This window comes from Nicotiana attenuata, unplaced genomic scaffold (genome assembly GCF_001879085.1).
Source record: "Nicotiana attenuata strain UT unplaced genomic scaffold, NIATTr2, whole genome shotgun sequence".
NCBI classification, from domain to species: domain Eukaryota; kingdom Viridiplantae; phylum Streptophyta; class Magnoliopsida; order Solanales; family Solanaceae; genus Nicotiana; species Nicotiana attenuata.
Genome location: NW_017672622.1, coordinates 63,962 through 72,831, shown reverse-complemented (window position 1 = coordinate 72,831; position 8,870 = coordinate 63,962). Strand labels below are relative to the sequence as shown.

Here is an 8,870-nt window from a genome sequence, read left to right as displayed (position 1 = left end):
GAACTTTGAACCATTTTTCACCCCACTTTCAAAACACAACTCATTAGGCGATTTTCCAAGAACAAGACTTCTTCCAAATCATTTGTAAGTCGATTTTTACTCATTTCTTTCAATTATTAACATCATTTAACATGTTTTCAACTTAAATCAAGGATTTTCATGGGTGAAATTGGGGGTTTTGGGTAGAACCTAGGTTTTCCTAAAATTGGGGATTTGGACCTCAATTTGAGGTCCGATTTCAAAACAAATTATATATTTGGGTTCGTGGGGAATGGGTAATCGGGTTTTGGTTCGAACCTCGGGTTTTGACCACGTGGGCTTGGGGGCGATTTGGGAATTTTTGGGAAATTCATTTTTATGCATAATTGATTCATTTAGTGTTTATTGAAGTAATTTAAGTGACTTGCGACTAGATTCGAGCGGATTGGAGGTGGAGTCACGGGGTAAAGCTATAGTTGAGGCTTGAGTTGAGTTCAAAGCATTGAGGTAAGTGTTTGGTTTAACCCTAGCTTAAGGGATTAGGAGTTGAGTCATAATTGCTAATTGTTTGTGTTGGGTACGACGTATGGGCATTATGACGAGTATCCATGCGTCGGTGTCGAGCATGACCGTGAGTCTTAATTTGATAATTGTGTACCCTTGTTTGATCCTATGAAAGTTGTGACTGAATATTGGTATTAGTTGTGCCAAGAAAAAAGTTGAATAGGATTGGTTATAGCTGACTTTCCCTTGTCGGGATGTTTGACTTGTTGTTATTGTTCCCTTGCCGGGAAGAGTATTAAGTTGATTGTTCCCTTGCCGGGATTTATATTGTGTATTGTATTGAAATGGGAGCGGGTGGTACGCCTACCACAAGTGATATTGAAATGGGAGCGGGTGGTACGCCTACCACAAGTGATATTGAAATGGGAGCGGGTGGTACGCCTACCACGAGATATGGAGAAATGGGATCGGGTTGCACGCCTGCAACAGGATGAGTTGAATATGAAAGTTGTCTTATCTCTTCATTTTTGCTAGAAGTGAAACTGTAGATGTACGCTCTATTTTTCCTGATAAGTTATTTCTATCTGTTGCCCCTAAGCATGCTCCATTCCCCAGCTTAAATTGCTATCTTCTTGCTATTTTTCTCTGTGGTACTTGTATATATATATCTGCACACGGTTTTAGTCTGGAGTCTGGCCTAGCCTCGTCACACCTCGCCGGGTTAGGCCAGACACTTACCAGCACATGGGGTCGGTTGTGCTAATACTACGCTCTGTGCTCTTTTGCACAGATCCAGGTCTTGGTCAGCAGCAACAACAGTAGTGTGAGAGCAGGCTTTCAGTCCAGCGAGACCCGAGGTAGCCTTGCAAGCGTCCGCAGGCCCGGTGTCTTCCTTATCCTCTCTTTTTAGTCTGTTATCTCATTGTATTCGAGACAAACAGTTTGTGTTTTCTTTCAGACGTTTGTATTTAGTATTCTTAGCAGTTCGTGAGTACAGTGACACCAGTCTTGGGTAGAGGATTTTGTTGAACTTTTCGCATTTCTATTCAGTTTTATATAATTCTAAGACTTCCGCTTATTATTTAATCTCGTTGCTTTCATATTATTGCCAATAATTGTCAAGAAGGAATTATGCTGTTAACGAAAGGTAATTAAATTTGGCTTGCCTAGCTCCTACGAGTAGGCGCCATCACGACCCCCGAGGGTGGGAAATTCGGGTCGTGCCAGATATAATTTGAGGCCTCGAGCAAGTCCGTAACGTGTTTTGGGATTGGTTGGTAAGTTTGGTTGAGGTCCGGGGGGCCTTGGGTGGATTCCGGGTGGTTAACGGATCGAATTTGGAGTTTGGAAGAAGGCTGAACTGCTGGTTGCTGTCATAACCGCACCTGCGAGTTGGGCCGCAGGTGCGGAGCCGCAGAAGCGGCCACAAAGCCGCAGATGCGGGATTTGGTGAAGGGAGCTGGGACCGTAGATGCGGTCAGGGTTCCGCAGATGCGGTCAGGGTTCCGAAGAAGCGGGACCGCATCCGCGGAAGAATGGTCGCAGAAGCGGAAGAGGGACAGCTTGGGGTGGACCGCAGATGCGGTCAGGGTTCCGCATAAGCGGGACCGCATCTGCGGAAGATAGGTCGCAGAAGCGAAAGAGGAGGCCTGGTGGGGAAACCGCAGAAGCGGTAGTTGGACCGCACCTGCGGAACCGCAGAAGCGGTCATAGGACCGCAGGTGCGAAAATTGCTGAAGGCAGAATGGTTGTTTTAAACTCGGGAATTTGCCATTCTTCTCCCATTTTTCACTTGGCATGGGCGATTTTGGGGAGCTTCAAGAGGGGATTTTCGTCATCAACGTCAAGGTAAGTCATCCCCACCTATTTTGAGTTAAATACATCAACTATGTATGGATTTGAGCATGAAATTTGTAGAAAACTTGGGGGTTTAAGGGAAAACGTAGAAACTTATGGTTCTTGGATTTTGACTACGATTTTTGGTATAGAACTAAGATAAAATCATATATTTGAGTTCGTGTGTTCATGGGTAAGCTTTATCTTCGAGAAATTTCGGATTCCGGACACGTGGGCCCGAGGGCATTTTTGTCCATTTTTCGATCGGGGTTAGAAATTGTTATAAATTGGATTATAATGAGTACCTTAGCATATATTAATGGATTTACATAATTATTGGCTAGTTTTGGAGCGTTGTGCATCGATTTGAGTCTTCGGAAGGGCGTGGAATGCCGGTTATGGACCTTCGAAGCGAGGTGAGTCTCCTTTCTAACTTTGTAAGAGGGAATTTGTCCCCATAGGTGAAATAATTTATTATGTGCTCCTATTTGTGGGGGCTACGTACGCACGAGGTGACGAGAGTCCGTGCGTAGCTACTATTATGCTATTGTCCGGTAGTTAGGACCCAAAAGCATGCTATACTTTGATTATTTGTGAACCTATTGATAGCTTGAATCGCTTAAGCACATTGAATTAGTAAATGAATTTCTAAAAGGATTAAACTTCATTTTCTTAAATCGTTAAAAAGGGGATTAGCCTTTATTTGGACGACTGTTCCCTGATAAATTCGTAATTGGCTATTTGAGCATGTATTTCTATGTGTACCTGCGTCGCTTGTATGATTCGCGAGCAGGGTATTTGTTTATTTTATGTTGACCGCGTCGCAAGATAGTTCGCGAGCGGGGTAATAGATGCATCTATGGTTCGAGCCGTTCGACCCTCGGCAGTGCACAATTTACTTTTATGTTGGATCGGGCCGTACGTCCCACGGTGAATATTTGCGCATGCTGGTATTGTTGCATTGAACTTATTAAACTTCTTGTTGCCTCTTCATGGCTTGAAAATATTTGGATAAATAATGAAAAGAAAATTATGGAAATTTCCTATAAACGAATTAACTGTTTACTCGTTTCCTTCTATTGGATTAAAAATCATGTTTATAAAGTCCACGATTTAATGAGTTATTGACATCATTATTGGACCACTAGTAAGTGTCGAAGTCGACCATCTCGTCTCTACTTCTTCGAGATTAGACGGGATACTCATTGAGTACACGTTATTTTCGTACTCATACTACACTTCTGTGCATTTTTGTTGCACAGGTATATGTAACTCTAGTGGCCTACTAGGCGTAGCAGCACGGATGACTCGGGGACCAGTGAGTTGCATTATTCGAGGCGGCCCGCAGCTAGTATAGTCCCTTCCAGTAAATTGTATTTACTTTCTGTCCACTGTATTCCGGACGGATGTTGTATTGTATTATCCCTTAGAAATTGCTCATGCACTTGTGACACCAGGTTCTGGGATGGTTTGAAATATCTTGTATTAATTGCTTATTATTAAATTTGAACTGAAGCAGCTATCTTTTTACTTACGAAATAAGAAGGGAAAACCTTGGTTTTTTTCAAAATTGTTTAAATTGGAATTTAATTAAGTATTTCATGGATGAATAGTAGTAGGTAGAGATTCGAACTCTGGACTTTGCCTATAATCTACAATATTTTTGAATTATATGATCATCTCGTTTAAGAATTTAAAATTTTAAGTAAGAGATGTTAAAATAATAACGTCTTCAACATTCTAGCAGGCGGAGCTGTGAACGTCAAATTGCATAACAAACGAAAAAGAAAAGCAAAACTGGAAAAAGTTACAACATAAAAGAGAATGAGGCAAGATAATTGTAATACATGCATAATACAAATTAAAAAAGCCACACTTATTTTATTTATTATATCGAAATAGTAGAGTACACTATAGAACACCAGTACTCTATTTATTAATTCTTGGGGCAGCTTATTCTAAATCTACCATAATAGTCCCATAGAACTATTTAATTAACCCATTGTGGGAGTAATTTGAACAATGAGTTTCCAGTTAACAACCACAAAAACTCGACCACAAACATAATTCAATGGTTTAACCATACCAGGGAACAAAAACTGAACTTTGGCTATGGGATTTTCTTTCTCAATTATTTTCTTAGCAGTCTCCGCTGGCTTTCCCACAAGCTCAGGCCATGATTGCTTTCCTATAATTAATAAAATATAATGAAACAAAAGAAATTAAAAAGAATATATAGTACATGACACTATAATAATACTCATAAAAAAACATTATACATAAACTATAAGTACGTAAACATCATGGAAATTTAAGATCTCTATGGAATAATTAACACAAAGGCCTTTTACATTATTTTATATTCTCCCACCCCACAAAAATAACATAAACTACTCTTTTTCCTAGCTCGTGTTTTATTTTAAAATATTATTAAGAGAGTTTACGTTGTACTAACAGATGAAAAAAATTATTGAACAATCAATTAGTCACTTGTAAAATAAGTACAAGTGAATCTCTATATATAATAAACATTAATAAGCGTCAACCTATTAAAGTTGATAACTAACTTTCTGTCACATGTTAACCTATATTGATAATGCAAAAAATCTTTACACTATAAGTATATATAATTTAAATTCTTACTAATAACTTAAAAAAATACAATAGCTTTGAAAATAGGGAATAATACTATTTGTGTGTAGATATATACTATTGGAATGAGATGAGTCTAATTAATTAATGTAACATTGTCAATCACGATTTATATAACCGACACCAAATTGTTTTAGACCGAAAAATAGTTATTATTGTTATTAGAAACTATAAGAAGAAGAAAGAGTAGAGAGCAAACCTGGGCAAATAAATGAGAGAGAGACATCATCAAGGTGTTTTCACTTGGTTTTCTTTTGTCATTGGAAATTGCAAGACTTCTATTCCATCACTCACTTCGAATACCAGATCTCGTGCCGTAAGAGGTTAAAAAACTGTAATTCAAATTAATAAATCATTCACAAAAATAATTACTACTACTTATTTGAAAGATAACATAGGTAATAAGTTCTGTTTTTGAATATTTGAAATAAATGTTTAAATAAAAATAAGTAGAAATGTGCATGAGAAAAGGCTAACTTACGTGATGCAAGGAGCAAGAAAGCAACCACATGAGATAACTTGAACATAGTCTTCCCTTCCATTGTCTTTGCTTTGAAAAATACAAAGAAAGAAAATCCAAATTGTATTGTTTTAAAACTCATTGATTCCACAGGATATTTATAGTGAGTTAGTACCTCATTTACGTGAGTTATTTATTCTTTCAACAACCACCGTGCAGGGGCTGAAATTAGTGGCGGAGCCAGAATTTTCATTAAGAGGTGTCAAAATATAAATAATTAGATATATCGAAAAATTAAGGAGAGTCAACGTATAGTAAATATACATAAAATAAAAAAAATTATCCTTTTTTTATTGTTTGTAAATACACGTTTTTATCAACAGCCACCGTACACTTTTTTTTGTTGGTTAGTAAATACACGTTTTTATCACTATTTAAAGGTTTTGGCCACCACACATTATTGTACCATAAAGATATATACACTGCATTAGAAAATAAAGAAAAAGACAGAAGGAAAAATAATAGTACTTACTTTTAACTATATAGAAAAATAAAAAAGGGATACGACCAAAAGAAAAAGAGCTATGGTCCTCTATAAAAAGTTTTTATTCATCAATTATTTTGTCTTTATAAAGAACACATTATAAATGTGGTTTAGTATACCTGATACTGATAGCTCCTTATTTGCCCTTCAATTTACAGTTGCGTTTGTATCCAACTATATTTTTGATAATATAGGACATTTTATTAGTGATATCTTACGTGAGAAGTGTAAAAACTGACCTAGTTTATACAGCTAGTTTAACTGTAGTATATAATAAGTGAAGGTGCTCTTGAACGATGAAGGGCATTTTCGTGAATATAAATTTTTTTAGGGCTAAATACTTAAGCTGTCTTTCAGTCGTGAAAAAGAAACACCGCGTCCCACTAAAAGTCTCATTCTTTTAGTTCCCGTTTTCTCTCATTCACCTTCTTCTCTCATATTCTCAAATTCTATCACTGAATTTTCTCATTCTTTTAGTTCCCGTTTCAGTGCTCTTTCTCATTCACCTTCTTCTCTCATATTCTCAAGTTCTATCACTGGATTTTCTCAAAGTATTTGTGGAACTCTTGTTGTCACGATCCAAAAACCTACCGCATGCGTACACCTAGTCTCTAAGACTAGGTAAACCGATTACTAACAACGATTAAATCAGCTTTAATAATGATAATGAAACATAGTTTAATATAAATGCCGAAACAAAAGCGGAATAAGCCTATGCGGTAATAATCATAACAACCTCCGAAGACTGGAAATACAGAGTCACGAACTCTAACAAAATACATAGAAAGATCTTAAAGATCGAGATATACTGTTCAAATACAAGCTGACAGTACAATGAAAGGAAAGGACTCCAAGGGACTGCGACGACCAAGCAGCTCTACCTTGAATCCTCGCTATCAACAAGCTAACTCTGCCCGAGTCTGATATCTCTAATATCTGGCTCTGCACAAAATTGTGCATAAGTGTAGTATTAGTACACCACAGTCGGTACCCAGTAAGTATCAAGACTAACCTCGGTGGAGTAGTGACGAGGTACTAATCAAGACACTCACTAGACAATATAACCTGTAAAGTATAAAAGTATAAAACTAATAATGGGAAGCAGAAATCAGTAAATGGCAATAAGATCAACAAGTGGTAAAAACAGTAAAGCAATAAGAATACTGTGAAGTATCGCTAAAACCAAATAAGGAACAGAAGGAACAACCAATTAATCAAGTCGTTCTAACACAAATTTCACAATAAAATCACTCTGTGATACTTTATCTCATAGTCACAAGTCACGGGTTTCAACCCACTATCATATACTCACGGCACCTTGTGCCCACATCTCGAATCACAACCGCACAGATAACTGTAACGACCCAACTTGTTGTTTTAAGAATTAATGCCCTGTTCAGCGTCTTAAGGTCCCGGTCTACTTCGTAAATTCTGTTATGACTTGTGTGTGCGGTCGAGTTTGATTTTCGTAAGATTCGGAATTAAATTGAAAGAACAATTCTCATTTTTGAAGCTAAAATGAAAAGAGTTGATCAGAGTTTAACTTTTGTGTAAATGAATCCGGAATGGAATTTTGATGATTCCAATAGCTTCGTATGGTGATTTCAGACTTGTGCGCATGTTCTGATTTGGATTTGGAAGTCCGTAGGACAATTCAGCACTTTATGGTGAATATTGGGAAAAAAATTGGAGTTTTGAAATAACTATAAGTTCGACCGAAGGTTGATTCGATGATAACAAGGTCGGATTTCCATTCCGGAAGCTGGAACAACTCCATTATGTCATTTATGACCCGTGTGCAAAATTTGAAGTCATTTCGGATTGATTTGATACGTTTCGATGCATAATATAGAATTTTGAACATTTGAAAACTTATAATTTGATTCAAGGCGCGATTCGTAATTTCGACGTTGTTTGACGTGGTTTGAAGCCTCAACTAAGTTTGTATTGCATTTTGGGACATGTTGGTATATTTGGTTAAGGTCCAGAGGGCCTCAGGTGGATTTTGAAATGTTAACGGATTGGATTTCGGACAAAGGGAGCTGCTGGAATTTCTCATGTTTCTGGATAACAACTGAGGCAACCGCTTCTACGGGAATTTGATCGCAGTAGCGACCTCGCAGAAGCATGAAGCTCTTCGCAGATGTGGCTGGGAGTTTATTGGGCAGAGGTCGCAGGTGCGAAGAAATTCCCGCAACTGCGTGATCGCGGGAGCGGGCAGAGAAGGCGCAAAAGCGGAGGGCATCGCAGAAGCGAAAATGCCTCCGCAGATGCGATGGGGCTGCTGGCCGGTGTGTTCCGCAGAAGCGACGCTTGTGTCGCAGAAGTAACTCTGCAGATGTGACTGTCACACCTCCTTTTTACTACCCCGGAAGGGGTATAAGGGAGTTTTTTCCAATTTAAGTGACAATTGAAACGAGATTATTTATATTAAATTCAGAGTCGCCACTTGGAATAATTTATGGTGTCCCAAGTCACCAGTTTAAAATCCCGAATTGAGGAAAGTTGACTCTTATTTATGGTCTGCGTACACAGAAATTCGGGTAAGGAATTCTGTTAACCCGGGAGAAGGTGTTAGGCATTCCCGAGTTCCGTGGTTCTAGCACGGTCACTTTGATCATACTTGGCTTATAAAAATTGTCTAATTACTTATTTTAGAACCTATGTTCATTTGCCTCTTTTAATTAAGAAATTAACCTGAAACGAGTCACGCGTAGAGTACTCATTTCGTTTGGCGCGTCAAGAATCATGTCACGCATATGTGTCCACAATTAATCACGCTTTTATTATTATTAAGAAAGTTTATTCAGAGCGCATACTCCAATTTGTTTTTTAAAACGTGGTCATGTCTGACATGAACCTAGTGCCCTATATGTTTGCTACCTAGACGAATCA

General features: G+C 38.1%; 1 pseudogene; it reads right to left on the bottom strand.

Annotated features, from left to right (window-relative positions):
• Window positions 1–4,147: 4,147 nt before the first annotated feature.
• LOC109213885 lies at window positions 4,148–5,591 on the bottom strand (annotated as a pseudogene).
• Between the last annotated feature and the right edge of the window lie 3,279 nt (window positions 5,592–8,870).